The sequence below is a fragment of the Panthera leo genome, chromosome B1 (genome assembly GCF_018350215.1).
Source record: "Panthera leo isolate Ple1 chromosome B1, P.leo_Ple1_pat1.1, whole genome shotgun sequence".
NCBI classification, from domain to species: Eukaryota; Metazoa; Chordata; class Mammalia; order Carnivora; family Felidae; genus Panthera; species Panthera leo.
In genome coordinates, this window is record NC_056682.1 from 81,031,827 (window position 1) to 81,054,233 (window position 22,407).

The window sequence follows — 22,407 nt, forward strand, 5'->3', positions numbered from 1 at the left end:
AACAGTTTGACACAGCAAGGGACATTGAAACAATAGTATTTAATGCATTTAGCTGAAGAATAAGTAAGCATTGAATAATCACAGTCAATTGCAAGTTAAAGAAATGCTTTGTAGGACTTTGTTGAGCTTTCCTCTGCAAAATAAATATAAAGTTTAAAAAAACCATTGAAATATATAAAAGCCAGAAAACATTAATTTAACCTTTTTCCAGAGGATAAACACTTTCACATACAAAAGAGATATTTTTATATCCACGTGTAAGACGTTATGTCAGAAAACGGTTAAAATCAAACAAGCAAAGAAACATAAAGCTGTATACATCAGTATATCTTTATATGAGTTTTAATTATTTATGTGGCTCCCAAGCAGTTAGGAAAATAAGCTCAATGTTGTTTGTTATGACTGCATGATGACAGAGTAATGACTTTAAGTATAGATGTATAACACTGTCCAGGCTGAACGCAGGCATTCCCTTTGTCTCTTGCTGCACTTACCACAAAGGAAAAACTGAAACACCTTGCCCTTGACAGAAAGACTTAAAAACATTTACCTTTTCCAAACGCATTTACTTTAGCAAGACTTAAAAATGGGGCATATTGAATTTGAGATTCCAATTTGTTTCCCTACAACTCTGAATGCATAATGTGGGGTTGACAGGACTCTACGTGTGCAGCTGGCATGAGGGTCGGATATCTCTTATTAACCTGACCTTCAGCAATAAGGCACTAATTTCAAATCTGCCTCAGTGCCCCAGAGTGATTCCCGGGGAAAGTTCTGTGGTTACCTTCTATACCTTCTGTTATCACAAGACTCAAGGAATGCAGGCTGTCCTTGTTCTGAATGTGTGTACTATTGCCAACAGCTTCCTCACTTCCAGGAAGGAATGAGGTCCAGGGACAGAGTGGAAAGGTCTCCTTTGTTGTTGAACTTAGGAATTGACAACAAAAGCAGGTAGGTAATAGGAAGTCTCCCCTCCACCATCCTGGCAGGCCAGAATTCTGCATCATGACCCAGTGGCCAGATTTGTCTGCAGTTCTGTCGGAGCTCATGGACGAAAGGATACAAAGGCCAAGGCTTCCCGGAACCCTAAAGGGTCTGGAACGGGGAGATAAGCCTACAATTACCCCCTTAGCCTTGGGAGAAAAGGACTTTTTGCACACCAAGGTCAAGAACTGACTGGATCCTAGAAGATTCATACTGTCACTCTATCATCAATTCTTAGGAAATACAAATTTTAGGGACACCCAGCTGGTTCAGTCAGTGGACTGTGTGACTCTTGATCAGTTTGTGAGTTCGAGCCCCATGCTGGATGTAGAGATTACTTAAAAATAAAAACCTTTAAAAAAATTTTAAAAATACAGGTTTTGGCAGAAAATCCTGGGAAGTGAGTTAGAATTACAATTTAAATACTGAGAATAAATTGATCTACAACAACTCACCTTTATGCTGATTTTTGGCAAGCGCCTACTTAAAACTTTTATTTCAAAGCCAATATAGGCAAAATCATCGTCTTCTTTTCCTCACTCTTCACAAGTTCTCCTGAACCCCCCAAACTCAATATAACTTGCTTTTTTGTAACATACTGGTATGGGAATCTTGATGAAAAAGAAGTCCACGTATGAAATCTGCAGCAGCCTTTAGCAAAATATTCTTTAGTATAGATCACACAAACCTGCCAAAAGCAGCTGGCACTTCTCATGACAGATGTTGTTAACGATTTCATTGGAATCTCAGAAACCCAATAAAAACTCTGAGTTCAGTTAATACTGAATTTTTAAGTTATTTAAGTAATTTCACAGTCAAACATTGAGTTCTTCTACTCAGTGATGAATTTCCACATAGCATTAGAAATATCTAAATTCAACATGTCGCATAAGAACGCTATTACCAGGCATATGTATGTGTCTGCACACCCTTGAAGTATGGGGATTTCAGGTGAGGTTTATCATCTAATAGGTAAAAATGGCAGTGTACTTGAGCTAATCTGCAATGAAGAAGCAGAATCTCGGCACTCACCAATCCCCACTGCTGTCCTGGAAACAACAGTCCTAAGGTAAACAAAGAATGATCTACACCTTGGTGTGTGCAACCAGAATGTGCTATGACAAGTTCGTTCCAAGATCAGGGACCACCTTTGTGCAATTCTGTAAGATGACACCCAGAACCAGGTTAGAAGACCTTCTGCTGACAGATTGGTGGTTGCCAGATGCAGGAGGTGGGGGATGGGCAAAATGGGTGAAGGTGGTCAAGAGGTAAAAACTTCCAGTTGTAAGATAAACAAGTTCTGTGGATATGCTGTATAGCATGGTGACCATAGTTAACAATACTGTATCGTACGTTTGAAAGTTACTAAGAAGGTAAATCTCAAAAGTTCTCGTGACAAGAAAATTAATTTGTAACTATCTGAGGTGATAGATGTCAACTAAATTTATCATGAGGATCATTTCACAATGTGTACATATATCAAATCGTCACCTGCACACCTAAAACTCATACAATGTTATATGTCAATTATATCTCAATAAAAATGAAGGCAATAAAAGATTTCCTGCTGTATTAACCCGGGAAGGACTAACTGGTGATCTCACTCTTGGAAGACTTTGTAAATAAAAATTCCAAAGGCACAAGCTAGAACAACCATAAAATGCGTGCGAGTATGAGTGGGAAAAGGGGAGGAGCTCTTACGCCTATAGCTTTAAGACTATATCACACTACACAGCCTTCTTGCCAACTGCTGAAAAAGAGCCAGTGCTGAAGGAAAGAGATGGGCCTCTTGCACACTGGATAAGGTGATGAATTCTGGCTGCCAATGAAACTGAGTTGAGCCAGACCAAGAAAATTCTGGGACGGTGAAATTTGACTCAAGAGTGGACATAAAACCTCAACCTCTCATCAGTGCCCTTTACCCACATTTACTCTCAGTCATCACGTCCTAAAGCTCACATTATAAACCTGTATTCACAGGCCAACTCGGACACAAAGCTCCACTTTCATGCAGTCTATATTCCATTGTACAAATTGCAGGCACACATTTTAACCTGCTTTTGCAAATGTTGTTCCACCCATTCAAACACAAGATTGATATGCCATATGCAGTAAAGCAGGTTACACAGAAAAGCATGAAAGGACATGACATAAAAAGCAAATTAAATGTAAACTCATCTCTCAAGAAGCTTTCACTGAACACCAACTATGTAACCAGCTCAAGTAAGCCCCAAACCGAATTCAAAATGAAGCTATGGACACATTAAGGGTCTTGATACACACTTTCAAATTGCCTTCTAAAAGGATTCTGCCGATTGGCACGTCCACCAGCAATGTAAGAAAATCCTTGTTTCACTGTATACTGTTGCGTTAAATTAAAACCCTAAGTAAAAAGAGTGCCACACAAATTGCATATTGCAGAAACCCAATGTCCTGTAGCTTTAGATCCCTGACATTTTAGATAGCAGAGTATCTAGTTTATAGCCTAGATGATGGACCGTTAACAACTTAAAACAGTAAGAGTAAGTTAGGTGAGCAGTAAACAACTGTTTTGGTCATCTTCACATATAAGCCAAGGTTCTTATGACCACCTTTCATTTAACTCCAAAATCTATAGATACGAAAAAGTCCCTGTGCATCCATGGTTTTCATGCAGTAAGAATCATTATCTCCCCTCCCATATTCAGAGACCATAGCTGCACCCATACCCCAAGCTGAACCAATTGGATTTCTCCTACTGAGGTTTGCCATTGGAACACGTTAAGGATAAGTCTCTGAGCAATGGGTAAGGGCTAAATGGAGTTTAAATTTGACTCCCTAGGAAGTCAAAGCTAAAACTATGGGGGAGTGGAAGTTGAGAGGCGAATGGGAAGATCTGCAGGAAGAGGAAGTGGAGAGACATGCAGAGAGACGAGAGCACCAGTATGGAGATCCTGGCGTCTCATGACCACCTGGTTCGTGTGTAGTCTTCCTGTGCTTCCTGCCACCACCTGGCTCTAGGAGATCTTTTTTTTTTAAGTTTATTTATTTATTGAGCAAGAGAGAGAGCACGTGCAATCAAGGGAGACGCAGAGAGAGAGGGAGAGGGAGGGAGAGAGAATCCCAAGCAGGTTCCACACTGCCAGCACAGAGTCTGATGTGGGGCTTGAACTCTCAAATGGTGAGATCGTGACCTGAGCTAAAAGCAAGAGTCGGTTGCTTAACCAACTGAGCCACCCAGAGACCCCATTTCCAGGTCCTTAAAATAAATGCCTTTTTTTCTTTTTTACTTGAACTAATTTGATAAGAACAAACTCTCTCCAAGTTTTTATCTTTCTACCCCAATTTTAAGATAAACTTCTCCCTCCTACTCCCTGCCACTCCATAAAATCTCTGATATCAGGGTTTACCACACAATCAATAGGCATATTAAATATAATGAGGGTTAAATATAATGAGGGTCAAATATAATGAAGGTTATGAAGTTGGTGGTGCATTTTGCATGTAACAGCATGTCAGAACCCAGGTTTATGGAACATTAAGAAGTAAGCAAGGTTGGTCAGCTACATGCTATTTACCGGCATGCTCCCCAAGTAAAGGGGTCCTAATAGCTTTTAGGCAGAAGTGTCTAGAGTATTCTATTCTAGATATATATGTAGATAGATAGATAGATAGATAGATAGATAGATATAGATATAGATACAGATATAGATACAGATATAGATATACATATAGATATCTCACAAATGGCTAGGTAATTATAAAGAACCAAATGGAGAGACAAGGTTTATTATGTTTATTTGAGCTCAGCAGTTTCAAGCTGATAAACCCACTTGTCATAAAAAGGTCTATACAGATTGTCCCATCTTTTTTTTTTAAGTTTGTTTATTTTGAGAGAGAGTGCACACGAGTACGCAAGTTGGGGAGGGGCAGAGAGAAAGAGGGAGAGAAAGAGAAAACCCCAAGCAGGCTCTGTGCTGTCAGCACAGAGCCCAACGTGCAGCTTGATCCCACGAACCATGAGATCATGATGAGCCAAAATCAAGACTTGGACATTTAACTGACTGAGCCACTCAGGCACCCCAAGATTGTCCCATAGTTAGGTATTACCATCACCATCTTTAATTATACAATGAATTTTTTAAAACTTTTTTTTTAGGCTTTGAGAAATTGAAACTTTCTACTTCTACCAACTCTATCCAGTAGAAAACAGTAAAATGAAGAAATAAAGTTTGCTAACTTTGACTCTCACCAGAATTTGACTTTGAAATGTGTTGCTTTCCAGGTAGATAGGCAAGGAATCTGATTTAGGAACTGACTGCCACTCCATTATTAATACAAAAGCCACCCCCTGTGATGCCCTTTCCTCTTCTAGCCCACCTCCCTCCTTCCCACTGCAGGAAGGAGTCGAGGAGCCTGCTTTAATCTACAGGGTCCAGGAGGTGGACAGAGAGGACTGTCAGAAGCAGAAGATCATTCTTAAAGGCAGCCACATGGGCCTGGCATCTGTTTGCCATCTCTGTGGAAACTGGCTTTTATGAGTTCTAATTTGTGATGTGAACAAACAGAGCTACGAATGCACCCAGGGAATCCACCTGGTGCGTACTTTTGTTGCTTCTTTATTTCTGTTTGTCTGCTTATTGTGCTTCTTCATTTGTCAAACCCTCTAAAGATGTGTAGTGAGAGAACATAATTACAATTTTTTTAAATGACCAAAAAAAAAAAATAAATAAAAGCCTTCATACAGTATTGGCAGAATCATGCAAATCCTTTTGCTCATTTCTATTTGGGCTGAAGTTTGATGTTTACTCACATAACCAAAAAGCTTTTTAATTATTATAACAGGAATATGTTTGCTGCCTTGCTGGTTTGGGATAATCATATACAGTGATGGTGCTCCTTCATTTGCATGCTCTCTGTCCAAAGGCCTGCAGACCTGAAAAAATTGGAATCAGCCAGCACCAAAGTTAGAAAGAGCTCACATTCTACTTCACAACCCACCAAAAAGCATAATTAAGCAAAATATGCAGTCAAGCCCAAACATTTAGGATTACCACTTTCCCAAAGAAGATGAAAGACACTTTTATTTTTTTTTTTTTTTTTTTTTTTTTTTTATTTTTTAATATATGAAATTTACTGTCAAATTGGTTTCCTGAAAGACACTTTTAAAGTAATTTTCCCTCTGGAACTTTCCTTAAAAGATATATGACCTGGGATCATCTGAAAATGAGTGTTCCATATTATACTATTCTGGCTCGGAAACGTTCCAAGCAAGGAGTGAATCCATTCTGAATCCCTACCCGGTGCTTTCCAATGTATGTCTGTATTTTCCCCAGTAGAATGTAGGTTGGTGCCACAGTTCCTGCTGAAAGCTCACACAGTTGAGCAAATCTGCTGCAGAGGCCTCAAGATAATGTGATAGGTGCTATTCTGGGGTTATGAATAGAGCCTTGATGAGGGAAAAGCCATGAAAGGCTTCAAGAGAGATGGGTGTTGAAAGATCCAACTCCAAGGAACGTGTGGTGTGGCCAGATGTGGAGGGCTTCGTGATGTGCTGTAGAGAAGGCTCCACCTGAAGGATACACGTTCACCCTTCTAGAAACCTCTGTGGTGGCCAGACAAAATATTCTGGAGGCCAGATTTAGTGTGTGGGCCTTCCAATGTCCTCTACTTTAAAGGCGCTTTAGGCAATGGTGGGGGGGTGGGCAACATGCACAGAAACCTGAAGTGAAGGAGGGAGGTAGAGAAGTTTGGGCAGCCAGCTGTAATTTTTCGGGAGGGGCAGGAGATATGACTAGGGGTTGGTTAGGATTGAGGAAGTCTTGGAAAACTACTCTACGAACACTAGACTTTATCCTGAATACCCTGGTGAGCCAGATGAGGACTCTAAGCAGAAGGATGATCTGAAGATTTCCTTTTAGTAAGATAATTGCCAGCAGGCCTGTAGAGGAGATAGGCCAGATGCAGGAAGGCTGGTTGGTGATGTCAGGGACCAAGAATGAGGCCAAGGTGGTGGTAGTGAGGGTGGTGAAGATGGGCTAAACTTCAGAGAGATTTCTGAGGCAGAATAGATAAAGCTTAGATGTGGGAGTAAGAGAAAGGAGACATTAAGAATGACCCCAAGGTTTCCAGCTTTAATAAGCGCTTAGGTAAAAATAACATTTGTGAAAATCGAGAATCAGAAAAGGAGCATTTGGAAGAGTGATCATTTCTGTTTAAGATTTACTGAATTTTAAATACCTGTGGTTTAACCAGCTGGCATTTTTTTTCTTTCTCCTTGTGTTCTTTTGAATTTTGAAACATTCCAAACTTATAGAAAAGCTGGGAATAGAGTAAAAAAGAAAAAAAAATCTTTCTATCCCTTTAGCCCCACTATGTCTAAGTAAGTTGCTGGTCTGATGGCCCATTACCTCCTAATTCTTTGGTGTATTTCCTTCAAGCAAGGAAATTCTCCCACACAATGGGAAGATAATCACAAAGTTAGGAAATGATCTTGGTACATTACTACCACCTAACCCTCAAACCTCAGTCAAGTTTTGCCAAATGTCTCATCAATCTTTCTTAGCGAAAGAATCCTGTTAAGAATCCCAGGCTGTGTTCAGAGGCCAGTTTGCCTTAGTCCCTTTCAGTCTGGAACAGGGCCCCTGTCTTTGCTTGCCTTTCCTGTCCTTGACTCTTCTGAAGATTACAGGTCATTTTGTATACGTCCCTCAGTTTGGGTTTGTCTGGTGTTTCCTCATGATTGGATTCAGGTGACAATCAATGAAATGATGCTACCTTCTTCTTATTGCATCATATCAGTGGTGTACTATTTCAATTTATCCCGTTACTGATGATGTTTGCTCTGATTGCTTGATTAAAGTGGTATCTGCCCGTTTTCTTCACTTGAAAGTTGCTCTTCTGCTTATGTAATTAATAAGTAAATTTGCTATCACTCATCAAACTTGTAATGAATGTATTCATTCACCAGTTTATATCAGAATGGATTTGTGATTTCTGTGTTCAATTGGTTATGATCCATTACTGTCATCATTTATTTACATGCTTAAATTGTTCTAGATTTGGCCACTGGGATCCCCTTGAGGCTGGTTTCTGTGTCCTTTTGACATGTTCTTATCATTCTTTGAACACTTCCTTGCTTTCTGGCATAAATAAGATATTCCAGACTCATCTTGTACTTTTCCTACCAGCCTTGAAATCAGTCATTCCTCTAAGGAGCTTTGTTTCCTTTTAGTGGAGAATGATATTTAGAAGTTGCATTCTGGGAGCTGCATGTGCTCATATCATTGCAGTGTCACTGTGCCAGGCCCTCTCGGGGACAGAGCTAGGGAATGTATCTGTGTATTTGTGTATGTATCTAAACACACATACAAACATACATAGATTCACACATACAGTTGTTTTTTTTTTAATAAATCTATCTACATATGTTGAAAACCATGAGTTCATACTGCCAACCTAACGTCATAGGGCTTGTTCTAATTTTCTCCTTTTCCGTACTTGTAAATTCATTTTCCAGTAGTGAAAAACTTGGCTTTCTGGTTACTTATGACCAATCTACCATATATAATACACTCCCCAGCTCTTCTGCTGCTCCCTCGGTAGCACAGATGCGCCCTCCCCAGCCCACTCGGCCCCCAACACCTCCTGCAGGACTGTCCTCCGTGTGGGTACCCTGCTCAGGCTCAATTAGCCCATCCTGAAACACAAGTCCTTCTCCCACCCCTTCCCCCACCTTGTTTTGCCCCACCGAAACAGCTTTAGGACCAAATTTTTCAGGAAAGGAAAGAAAGAGAAAGAAGAGAATGGAAAAGAAATGAACAGAGGGGAAAGAAAGAGAAAGGAAAAGAGGAATCTTAAATAGATATACAGAGAAGCACTATGGCATAGGGGATAAGACAAAAGGCTGGGTTCCAACAGGTTCACCACTTGTTTTCTGTGACCTTGATAACATCTTACGAAAATCATAAACTGGGATACCTGGGTCACTCAGTTGGTAAGCGTCTTGATCTCAGCTCAGGCCTTGATCTCAAGGTCGTGGGTTCAAGCCCCGTTTAGCTCAGCACTGGCTGTGAAGCCTACTTTAAAAAAAAAAAAAAATCACAACCAAGATACCAACATTGGTACAGGTAAAAGATACAGAACATTTCCATCACCCCAGGGGTCTTTCACATTGCCCTTTCACAGCCACATCATAGTCTCCTATCCCCATCCTCTCTTTAATTCCTGGCAACTACTAATCTGCTCTCCATTTCCATAATTTTGTCAGTTCAAGAAAGTTATATAAAGGGAATCAGAGAGTATGTAACTGTGAGATTTGCCTTTTTCACCAGTGTAATCCCACTGAGATTTATCCAGGTTATTGTATATATCAATGTTTTGTTACTTTTCATTCTGTGCCACAGAATAAATTCCATGAAATGAATATACCACTGATTGTTTAACCATTTGCCCATTAAAGGACATCTGGGTTGGTTCCAGTTTGGGTCTATTACAATTAGAGCTGCTATAAACCTTAATTTAGAATTTTTTGTGTGAATTTAAGTGTTCATTTCTCTGGGATTAATGCCCAGGAGCACAATCGCTAGGTCATATCATAGTGCATCGTAGTATTTAAGAAACTGCCAAACTTTAAATTCTCACCAGCAATCTATGAGTGACTCTGTTTCTCTGCATCCTCAGTAGCATTTAGTGTTGTCATAATTTTTTTATTAGCCATTCTGATAGGTCTATAATGGTATTGCAACGTGATTAAAATGTTAATTTCCCTAATAGCTAAAGATGTTGAACATATTTTCATGTACTTACTGCCATCTGTATATTTTCTTTAATGAAGTAGCTCTTCATATCTTTTGCTCATGTTCAATTGGGTAGTTTGTTTTTTACTGTTGAGCTTTGAGGGCTCTTTATATATTCTAGATACTAATCTTTTGTTGGATATATGGTTTGCAAATATTTTCTTCCACTCTGTAGCTTGCCTTTCAACCTTTTAACATAAAAATTTTCATTTTGATGAAATCCAATTTATCTATTTTTTACTCTTATGGATCATGCTTTTGGTATCAAGTCTAAAACTCTTCGCCTAGTCCTAAATGTTGAAGATTTTATTCTATGTTTCTTTCTAAAAGTTTTGTCATTTTACATCTTACGTTTAAGTCTGTGATCCGTTTTGAGTCAATTTTTATATCAGGTATGAGAGTGACTTTGAGATTTATTATTTTACCTATCAATGCCCGCTTGCTTCAAAACTATTGTAAAGGCTATTGTTCCTCCTCTGAATTGCTTTTGTACCTTTGTCAAAAATCATTTGAGCATATTTTTGTGTATCTATTTCTGAGATCTCTGTTCTGTTCCACTAATCTATATGTCTAAAGCTACACAATACTATAGTCTTTATTATTATAGCTATGTAGGGGTACCTGGGTGGCTCAGTTGGTTAAGTGTCTGACTTTGACTCAGGTCATGATCTCACAGCTCATGAGTTTGAGCCCACGTAGGGCTCTGTGCTGACAGCTCAGAGCCTTGAAACTGCTTTGGATTCTGTACTTTCCTCTCTCTCTGCCCCTCCCCTGCTCACACTCTGTCTCTCTCTCTCTTTCTCTCTGTCTCAAAAATAAACAAAATTAAAAATTTTTTTTAAATTATTGTAACTATGTAGAAATTCTTGAAATTTGATATACTGGTTCTTCCCACTTTATTCTTCTTTTTCAAAATTTTTTAGCTATTCCAATTTCTTTGCTTTTTCCATATAATTTTTTTAAATAATCTTACCTTTATCTACAAAAAAAATCTTGTGGAGATTTTGATAGCAACTTAATTAAACCTGTATGTCAGTTGGGGGAATATTTACATCTTTACTACATGTAAGTCTTTCAATCCATAAACATGGCCCGTCCCTCCATTATTTAGGGTTCTTCCTCCTGTCATCAGCATTGTGTGCCTGTTGTTATATAAGTACTGTTTGTGTTAGATTTATGCATAAGTATTTTTAAGCAATCTTACATGGTATTATATTTTAATTTAGTTTACATGTATTCATTATTAGTATATAGAAATATAATTGATTTTTGTACATTTATCTTGTATCCTAATTCACTTATTCTTGTACCTTGTACCTAAATCCACTTATTCTAAGAAGGTTTTTGGCTTTCTTGTATACTTTTGAGATTTTTCTATGTAGACAATCATGTCATTTGTCAGTGAGGTAGTTTTATTTCTTCCTTCCTGATTTTGGTGCCTTTTATCTCCTTTTCTTGCCTTATTGCACTGGCTATAAATTCCAGCACTCTTTCACAGTGGTGAAAGATACATCTTTGGTTTATTCCCAACTTAGGGAGGAAGCATTCAGTCTTTGACTATTAAATATAATGTTAGCTGTAGAGGGTTTTTTTTGTTGTAGATGCTTACTATTGAGTTGAGGAAGTTTTCCTCTATTCTGTTTTTTCAGAGTTTTTATCATGAGCAGGTGTTGTTTTGTCAAGTGCTTTTCCTGCAATCGATATGATCATGTAATTTTTCTTCTTTAGCCTTGTAATATAGTGGATTACACTGATTTATTTTCAAATACAGAACCAACTTCACACCCCTAGAATAAATCACACTTAGTCATGGTATATAATTCTTCTTATATATCACTAAATTCTATTTGCTAATGTTTTGTTAAGGATTTTTGCATCGGCATTCATGAGAGGTATTTGTCTGTATTTTTATTTTTTGTACTATTTTTGTCTGGTTTTGGTATCAGTATAATATTAGCTTCATAAAATAAACTGGGCAGTGGTCCCTTTTCTTCTATTTTCTGGAAAAAAATGTGTAAAATTGGTGTTAATTCTTCTTTAAACCTTTGGTAGACTTCTACAATGAAACCATCTGGGCTTGAAGATTACATTTTTGAGAGTTTGAAAATTACTATTTACATTTTCTTAATAATTACAGGGCTGCTCAAATTATCTTTTTCATGTTGTGTAAGTTTTTGCTTTGGGTAGTTTGTGTTTTTTTGTGTAGGTGGTCTATTTCATTTAAATTATCAACTTTATGTATGTGGAGTTGTTTGTACAATTTCCTTATTCTCCATTTGATATCTGCAGGGTCTGTAGTGATACCTCATTTCAATCATTATATTGGTGATTTTTGCCATTTCTCTTTTTTTTCATTGTCAGTCTTGCTAGACATTTGTTACTTTTATGGATTTTTTAAAAAAACAACTGTTTGTTTCTTTGATTTTTCTGTAATGCTTTCTGTTTTCAACTTTATTCATTTGCAATCTTTGTTATTTCCTTCTTTTTGCTTGCTTTAGGTTACTTTTGCTCTTCTTTTTCTAAGTTCTTGAAGTAAAGGCTTGAATTATTGATTTGAAACTTTTCCTCTTTTATAAATTGTGCATTTAGTGCTATACATTTTCCTCTCAGCATGTGCTAGCTATGTGCCATAAATTTTAATATGTTCTATTTTGTATCAGTTAAACATTTTTTTTTTTTTTTAGAGAGAGAGCACATGTGAGGGAGGGAGAGGGACAGAGGGAGGGAGAGAGAGAGAGAGAGAGGTCGAGTCTTAAACAGGCTCCACACTGAGTGGGGCTTGATCCCACAACCCTGGGATCATAACTTGAGCTGAAATCAAGAATCAGACTCTCAATAAACCAGCCCAGTGCCCCTCAGTTAAACATATTTTTTAAATTTCCCTTTAGATCTCCTCTTTGACTCATGGATTATTTAATAGTGTGTTGTTTAGTTTCAAGTGTATGAATTTTTTTGTTGTTGTTATTCTGTAACTGATTTCTAATTTGATTCCACTGTGGTTGAGAACACACACTATATGATTTCAGTTTTTAAAAATTTGCTGATGTTTGTTTTAGAACCCAAGACATAGTATGCTTTGGGATATATTCTATGGACATGTGAAAAGAATGTGTATAACACTATTGTTGGGTAGAGCATTCTATAAATTTTTGTTAGACCTTATTCGTTGATGATGTTATTGAGCTCTCCTAAATCCTTGCTGATTTTCTGTCTAGTTGTTCTATCAAGTGTTGAGAAAGAGAGAGAGATGCTAAGGTTCTACAACTACAATTGAGGATTGTCTATTTTCCTTTCAGTTCTATCAGTTTTTGCTTCATGTATTTTGCAACTCTGTTGTGTGGTACATATGCATTTAAGATTGCAATGTCTTTTTAGCAGATTGACTCTTTTATCGTTATATAATATCCCTCTCTGTTTGGGAAATTTTCTTTGTGTTAAAGTCTACTTTATCTAACATAAATGTAGCCACTTATGCTTTCCTTTGATTAATTTTTACACTATATATATATATATATATATACACATATATATGTATGTATATAATATCATTTTATTTTCAACCTGCCTATGACATTATATTTGAAGTAAGTTTCTTATGGACAGCACATAGTTGGGTCATGTTTTTTAATCTGCTCTGCCATCTGCTGTTTTTTAATTGGTATATTTACACCATGTGCATTAATACAGCTATTGATATGTTAGGGCTTATATCTGCCGTTTTATTTTTTGTTTTCTATTTGTTCATTCTTTTTTACTCTTTTTTCTTTTTGGAGCCTTCCTATGGATTACTTAAACATGTTTTTAGAATTCCACTTTGATTTATCTAAAGCGTTCAGAGTGCATCTCTTCATATAGACTTTCTATTGATTGCTCAAGGTACTACACTATATTTACATAACTTATCACAGTCTGCTGGTATCATCATTTTACCAGTTGAACTATAAAAACCTTAATCCTCTTTACGTTCCTCCCCTCCCTATTTATAATATAATTATCTTATAATTTCCTTTACATACTTTTAAAATTACATCAGTGTTATAATTCTTGCTTCAACCATCAAGCATAATTAGAAAATTCAACAAGAGAAGGAAAGCCTATTACATGTACCCATATTTTTTGCTTTCAATGCTCTTTCTTACCTCCTGATGTTCCAAGGTTCCTTCTTTTACTGTTGTCTTTCTCTTTGGAGAAACTCCCAACTCTTTTAGGGTAGATTTGTTTAGGGTTGTGTTTGTTTTATAGTATCCAGGATTTTTAGCCATACTTAGCCAGAGGACTTAGGAAAACATTATGTCCAATCTACTCTATGTCCACAGAAGCAGAAGTCTTAACTTTAACCTTTCTAAATGAAGAGCTGTCTTTCAATTGCTATTGGTCAGGCTATAGTCATAACATAGTTGTTTCAGTCTCTGTATGTGCAAATATGATCAGAGCTATTTATATTGTATCATTTTAATTGAGTTGAGTACATTGCTTAAAAATAGGCCTAGCCTTTAAGAAAAAGGAATTCATAGACATAAGAGGTCTTCTCAAAGAAAGTTGAAGGGAAGAGGATGCCTCTGGGTGCAAAAGAGACTCCTTCAGAGCAGAGGAAAAGAAAGCAGTGGCAATCACTGACTGTCATCTGGAATAGCTTTCCATGAACTTCATACAACCCACCCAGTATATTAGCTTTTGATGCATTTTATGGACTTGTGTATTAAAGAGAAACTTGCTAGAAGTGTGGTAATATGACTGTTATTTCTGGTATCATGACTGGACAACACCATCCTCTTGACATTTCAGTCAACAAATCATTTAAAGACCATCTGAAAAAGAAATATGAATGCTTATAGTTGCCAGAAACCTTCCATTGAGACTTCCTGGTTAGATCAATAAAGTGGTCAGCATCAAAATCTGCAGAATGGGTGTAATTATCTTGGAAGAAAATACAGTAGTGGTATTCTCTCTTTAAAAATGCTACATCACCAGTGCTATGGATAGCACAGAGGACAACCTTGTGTGGAAAATCATGGGATCAGGGGCTCTTCTTTGAAAAATAGTTCAGAAAATTCAGACGCTATCTTGAAATTCTTTTATTTATATATACACAAGAGTGATACATAATAAAAAAATTACCCCTAAATAAGTCAAAAAGAGTTCTTTCATAAATATAAAATAAAAATTCTAAGTTATAGGAAATCATAGTGTTATTGTTTAATTTGCATCATCATTTTCTCTAGTGGTACATAAAACAATGATGTATTTTATGATCAATAACATCTTTTTTCAATAGCATATGAAGAAATAGAGGAAGTGGCAATAGTGAGGAAGACTGTGAAAACAGCCTTTTCTCTTTTCCAAGGTATAGAATAAGAGAACCAAAGCTGAAAGGAGGGGATTTTGTTGTCTAAAAAGAGAACAGTGGAGTTTCAATGGTGGGGCAATTCTTAATGATAATAAACTCCATGGTACAATCTTGGTAAATGTCTGGGGAGAAAGAGATCAAGGCCACTGACCTACAAGGGATTAAGAAGCTGTCAGGTATGATGTTTAATGGATCCTCACATGGACAGTATCATAACCCAGGCAGATGGGGCAGGAATTGGGATGGAGAGGAAGATAGCAAATAAGAATTCCAATTGCTTCACAGAAGCAGAGACTCTTGGGGGTTGGAAGATTGAAACAAACAATGAGGAGGAGCAGTGGCAAAGCTATTGTAAATATTTTTATGAATCTTCAAATTCTTAGAAATGCTTTAAAATTGGCTATATTTTGATAGACTGAATACATTTCAATGAGAAAAGTTTAGTAGTCATTCATTTTGATACCAATTGAGATTCCTACTGAATAGTCTGGATAGAGAATCATAGATTATACTGAAAAGTTTTATACAAACATCTGAGTTTGGGTTTTTCAAAACTCCATATAAGTAATGTCTTGGACTGTTTTCTGTGTAAATATGGAATTCAACAGATAGCTTAGTATCTCAATGTAATCTGTAGCCATGAAAAATGCCAAGATGGATGAAGACATATTTGTATATTGAACAATAATGCCAAATAATGGCTTCTTGACTTGATTGTTGATATTTAAAGCCATAATAAAGAAGATGAATATAGTATTTGAAAATCTAAGACCATTCTGTACTTACATAATATTCCCTTGCCACTATGAAAAATTAAACTATTGTGGGCTGATAAGGAGATAACAGGTTAGTTGGGCATATCATAAATTAACTTCAAACAGCAAAGCCAAATAAGTAAACTCAACTTTAGAAATGATCCCTTGGCTCAGACTTCAATAAACAGAGAAATGGCAACGGGTTAATCCTTCACTTGTTGTAAGCCAAAGATAGAGATGTGGCTGTGATTGTTCCAGAAAGCATGTGGAAAAGTGTGCTTCTGGGAGGGTATTCATAATAAATAAATAGTGAGGGCATGGTCACCAGGATCAGGACAAATTAAATTACAGCATGAAGACCAAGACAATAATTTAAGGAAGTCCATTATTTATTAGAATAATCACAGCTACTCAAAGCATAGTAAAAGCTAGGGGTGTAGGGCTTACTAGCTATGGAACCTAAATCCTCTTCATACGATGGCACTGACTACAGGACAAGTTGTAAAACAGATGACCTTTGGGAGAATCTAACCATGATGCCCTTAGCATCAAGGAAAAGATGGTCAAAAGAAAGATCTTACTTCTCCAGAAAGAAATTTACACAGGAAATGAGTTGAAAATGACACACTATGTAGTAAATGAATATCAAAGAGAGTCATTAATGCCACATATTTTAGCACTATAGGAATAATCTTAGGGTGGGGAGATTATTTTCCCCCAAAAGAGTAATAAAAGATCCACTAAAAAACATCATTATTCATCACATGGAAATGAAAACACTCTCACTATTATTTTCTTTTTTGAGAGAGAGAGAAAGGAAGACAGCATATGCAACTTCCAAGCTTTTAAAGTAATACTGAACTCCATAAATACAAGCAACAAGACTAATGCCTTTAAATCGGTTATATTGTGGTCAGGTAAGGGAAAAAAGGAGGCATGACAAAGATGCGGAAATGAAAGAAGGAAGAGAAAATAAGATGATAATATTCGGTTGTGGCTTTTTCTCCCAGACTCTGCCCCCTGCTCAGCCCCACGTGAATGTCTGCAGGGGTCTCCCTTATTCACTTATCCCACAAACACCTCCAGTCTCTTCCCTTGCTGCCTACCACTACACTTGTGTTAAGAGAAAGTTAGTCCAAACCTTCTTTGGGGGCCTTCAGCTCCCAGTGTCACCTAAGTTTGAGTAGACAACACTATTTTTAACTTTCCTGAGAAGTTCAAAGTGCTTAGATTTAACCTCCCCAACTCAGTATGTTTTCATCTCTTCATGGTGCTTTTCTTTCTCCCCTCCTATCTCAGGAAAGACAGTGCTATTTCTCATGTTCCAGCCTCACCCCCCACCTTTGTCTTGAAGAGTTCCTCTGTGGCTCCATCCTTTCAATCAGCCTCTTTCTCTCTCAACATGAATATAATGTAATAGAAACAACAATCAGATGCAAGATTTGTGTGGTATTTTTAGTATACAAAATGCTCTTACTACATAATTTCCTTTGAATCATCACAGTCGGTCTAGAAAATAGGTATTATTGTTTTCTCACTTTTAGTTCCCTGAGAGGTGAGCTGACTCACCAGTTATGAGTGGCAGAGTGGGGACTCAAACTCGAGTCTTCCAGTTTCAGACCCAGTGTGCCAGCCAGACCACCTCCGCCTTGGAATTGCTGTTAGCATGGCTTCCCCGCTGGTGAGTGCAGACACAATTTCCCAGCCCAGCTGGAAGACAGCTTCTTTGGTAAATCCCTGCGGCCCTCCTGGTGGTGGTGGTGGTGGGGGGGGGACCCACTGGCTGAGGGGTTGAGAGCTCCCAGGACATTTCCTGCCAAGGCTGGTCTCACCCATCACTCCATGATGCTTTACAAATATGATCATTTTCCACATGCCATGAATTGAACGTGATTGGAAAACACTAGGGTGACCCATCATCCCGTTTGCCCAGATTTTCTTGGTTTTAACACTGGAAGTTCAAGACCCCAGCCAAACTGGGACGGTTCATTGCGCTGATAAAGTTCTGATCAGCTCTGTGCCCCTCCCAGGGTGCTTCTGATCTGCATCTTTTATTACTGTGTTTCAAATTCACACAGTAAATGCTTTGAGCCTCTGCTGAAGTCAAGAGCGCTACACAAGGCATGGATGGTACAGAGGACGAACAATCTGTGCCTCTGCTTTCAGGAGCTTGCGGTCAAGTGGGGAAGGTGGTATGTATTCAAATGAGCACACAAAGGGAAGTGTGATAAAACAAAACAGAACAAAACCATGAGTATTATAACAGCCAGAGGAGTAGAGAACTTCAGGAAGGAGAAGGCAACCAATAGAATCAAATACTGTGGAGACATCCAGAAGGACAAAGCCTATGAAGACCCCACTGGATTTGGTGCCTAGAACTGATGAGAAAGTGATTTGACTAGGACAGCAAGGGCAGAAATTAGCAGGTATTGAGAACAGCGGCCAGCCCTATCCTCTAAAATGAAAGCCAGAAGATTCCCACTTTTGATCGTGAAGAAATAATAAGGTAGCAGTCTAGACCTCTCACCATAAACAGGTAGAAAACCGGACAAAACATACAAATCAACATCAGACATTGAACAGCAGACAATTGTCATCACTGGAAGAACTAAGCCCAAGAGAGTCTGAGCTTTCTTCCTGAAGGCATTTACTTGACCCTTGCATGGGGAGGGGAACCCAAGCAAACCACTGGTGCTCACACTAAGCTGAGGAAAAGAAGAGGGACTCAGGGTGTGGCCTTCTTCCCTCCCTGCCTTTACTTCCCTTTTCCTCCAAAGCATGAATCACCACCTGACATTATAAATTTGATTGTTTTCATTGTTGTTATCATCTGTCTCCCTGTGACTCCCTCCTCAGAATGTCATCTTCATAAGGGCTGGGCAGAGTTACTATCTATTTTATTCACTGTTGTATCCATGAAATGGTGTAGGCAGTGGGGACTCAATAACTAGTGTTGAATGATGGAAACAATAAGGGAGTAGGCAATGAGAACGCAATGTCAGGAAAAACACATAACTCTTTCAAGAAATGTGTAAGTGAGGGAGAAAGAGAAGTCGGAACCACAGCCATGTCTCAGAGTTTAAGGAAGGGTGTTTTGTAGAGAAAGAGGATATCTAAACTATGAATGTGGTTGAGGGATCCAGGCGCATACAATAGCAGGCTGATGGGCCATAACCTCTAAGGAGCCCTCCGAGACTGGTAATTGAGATAGTCTGTCGTGACAAAACTGTGAGAGAGCTGGCAAGTTGCAATACTATGGCTAGAGATTAACTTCATAACTCCAGGTGGTTTGGGTTGTCCACTGCTGCATAACAAATCACCCCACATTTAGTGGCTTTAGGCCATAATAATGTATTGCTTCTCACACTTTGCAGTTTGGACTGGGGAATGTCAGAGATGGCTTCTTCCCTGACATGTCTGGAGCCTCAGCTGGGAGGGCCGGAACAGCTGGGAGCAGACCAGGCCTCTCTTTCTCCGCATGGGCTCTCACATGGCTGGTTTGAATTTCCTCTCCGCATGGTTGGCTCAGAGTAATCAGACTTTTAGCTAATTTCTAAAAAGAAGGAAGTAGAAGCTTCCAGTTGTCTTAAGGCCTGTGTTCAAAGGTGACAGATGTCCCTTCTGCCGCACACCAAAATAAGTTACTGCAAGCCCAAATTCCAGGGGAGTATAAATAAATTGTACACCTTGGTGTGTAGGGCAGCCTGAGTGTAGAGGGAGGAGAAATTTATTGGGAGCCATGTTTAAAGGCTAGCTATCATGAAGGTTTAGAAAAAAACATCCTAAATGAGATCAGAGTCACAAGTAAGTTCAGGAAAGAGTGGAGATCACTGTCTCCAGAGCCGAAGGGGTCAAGAAGCTGAAGGGTGGTTGTATCATTAGTGTGAATACCAGCATACCAACGGATGTTGGCCATATATGGGACACAGATCTGAAGTCACCGAGGAAGATAGAAGTTTGCTCTAAGATGATGAGACACGAAGGTGGGGAGGATGAAGAGGGGCTGACATAAGCGAAAGGCAGACTTTCGCAAAAGGTAGTCATAGCGAAAGTGGTGGAGATGTTGTCTACAATTAGGGGGGGTTCAGGGCGGGGAGGGCCCCCACTTCTCAACCCATAGCGAGAAGAGTGACTTCTGGTGGAGAAAGTCGCTGAGAGAATGGCATCACGACAGAGGGCATCACCCAGGCTTCAGTTACATTGGTGAAATAGGGGACAAAATAAAAAATGTAAACGAGATAGCGGGACTCCCCATGGCAAAAGGCACATGGTAGAACGATGGAGTTAGATACAATGTAGTACTGAAACCCTGCTAATGGATGTGGGAATAGAGATGTGCTGGGAGAGCTGTGTAAGGCAGTATTTATTAGAGGGATAACATTAGCACGGAGGATGGAATATCGCTCACTCTTGCATTCATTCACTCAAGGGAGGGGGGCAGGGTGGATGTCAGCTGGTGCAGATTGGGGTCAAGATTTTACATTCTGCTGCTTCTGTGTTTAGGGCCATCATTTTGCCTCCCTAGCTTCCTTTGGTTTGATGCTGAGGGCAAGGGTAAAGGTGGAGGACAAAAAAGAAAGTGAAAAACAAGGAAGGTTTGCTCAGAGAAGGTTTGCCACAGAACTTAATAGCAGAAGTTTACGTCATGATATCAGACGTTAAATCTGTGTCTAAAATTCTAAACACGATTTTCCTCCCAAGGAAGAGGAAATCGGTATTTAGTGCACAAAGTTAGTCAATTAATTAAAGATGCATACTCTTTCTTTTAAGCGAAGGAAGAAAGCAGAGGAAATAAGACATTCTGTGGCGTTTTAGTTGGCCAAAACAAAACAGAACTAATGTGGTGTCATTTCAAAGGTTTGTTTGGTTGGTTGGTTGGTTACATACCTTGAGCCAAAGGATTGCCAAGTATTTTACATACACGTTGTTGCTCTCTTACCCTTCAGGATAAATCAGCAGAAACCACGGCTCCTCGCCTGGCACCCCCACTCTCTGAAAAGAACATACTTACCAAGTTCTAATTTTTGTTGTTTTTACAATGATATTTTACATTTGGAACAGCAAGTACACCTTCTTTTCATTCATCAGGGAAAAGAGAAGATGGCGATGAAATAGAGTGTTTGCAATCTGAATTGAATTAAATGTTCTTACTTATTTTGTTTTCTGTTTCTCTCTCTCTCTCTTTTTTTTTTTTTCTAAAGAGGCAAAATACTCCAGTAAAGTCTCAACGGAACTTGCCTTGTTACTCAATGGGAACAGCCATTCATAGTGTTGAGGAAAAAAACATGGGAGCGTATGTCTGTTTGATCTGGTCTTAAGTGGCATTCTGACTTAGAGCAGGCAGAGAGGTGAGCAGACCTCTCAGTTCTGTGTGGCCTATGATTCAATGGATTTTCAGAAAACTTCAGTGACACAAACCTTCTCTCTTCTCTGACCCCAACAACATAAGCTGAGAGGAAGGCAGGTTCACTCCTGTAAGTGGGCTGTAGGGATGAGGCGACCTGGGGGAGACTCAGTCTCCCCTCTGTACTAAATAAAATGAAACGTAGTAAAATAAAACATCTACCACGCTCACTTGCCTAACACTTAAGCCCAGTCAGAAAGTCATCCGGCATTTACTCAACTTCTCTCAGGCACAGAAGTGACTTACTTGAGACAGTCCAGTCAGAAGCAGCTGTAGAAAAATCCCCTACTCTTCCTATTCAGCAGCTTCCCCAGAGGACAGACTCTTTCCCTTTTGTGAAGACGGGTAATTCACTCCCCACCCATACCCACAACCGGGGCCCAAGCTGAAGCTGAAGTTGCATTAAAGCACAAATGAATGCCCTGCATCTTTTCTTGCTTACTTTCTTTTTTTAAAAAAAAAAATGTTTCCACAAAATGAACCTCTCCATCTTCATGCCTTAATTCATAGGAATTGCTTACATAACAGGACACAAGAATTGTGAGGAAGGAAATTTAATTTTCCTCCACATTTGCTAATGATCTTCTCTCATTGTCCCTAGGGAATCCAATACTTAGCATACTTCCCTGCAACCTCTTAGATCAAATCCAGGCCCTTTATGCCAAACCAATCCATTACACTTTCTTTCTGGAGCCAAGAGTGGTGGACATTTGTTTTTTGGCCACTCAGCATCCATGCACCCTATCTCCTATAACTGTGATCAGGGGAGACCACTCCACTCATTCTTGCTCCCTGTGGCTCAGTCGCATCCCATAGCCCTCCTCAGCACCACGAGTCATTCTACGAGGTGACCCAGGCCTCAGATGGTGAGCGCACCATCACACTCTGCAGAGGCACTGTGACTCGGCCAAAGGCAAGTAAATGGCCAAATCTGAGCCAATGAAATACAATGAGTCCTAACAGACACTTCTGGGAAAGAGACCCTCCTTCTCCTCAGGCTGGATTTGGGAAGGCAAAGAGTTGTGCCTCCATTTTGCTACAATGGAGAGCTTGGATGAAAGTCACCCCACAGGAGGAGAAGCTGAGGAGAGAGTGCCACCCAGCCCAATGACACCTCAAGAGGTTGGAATCCAGGAAGGC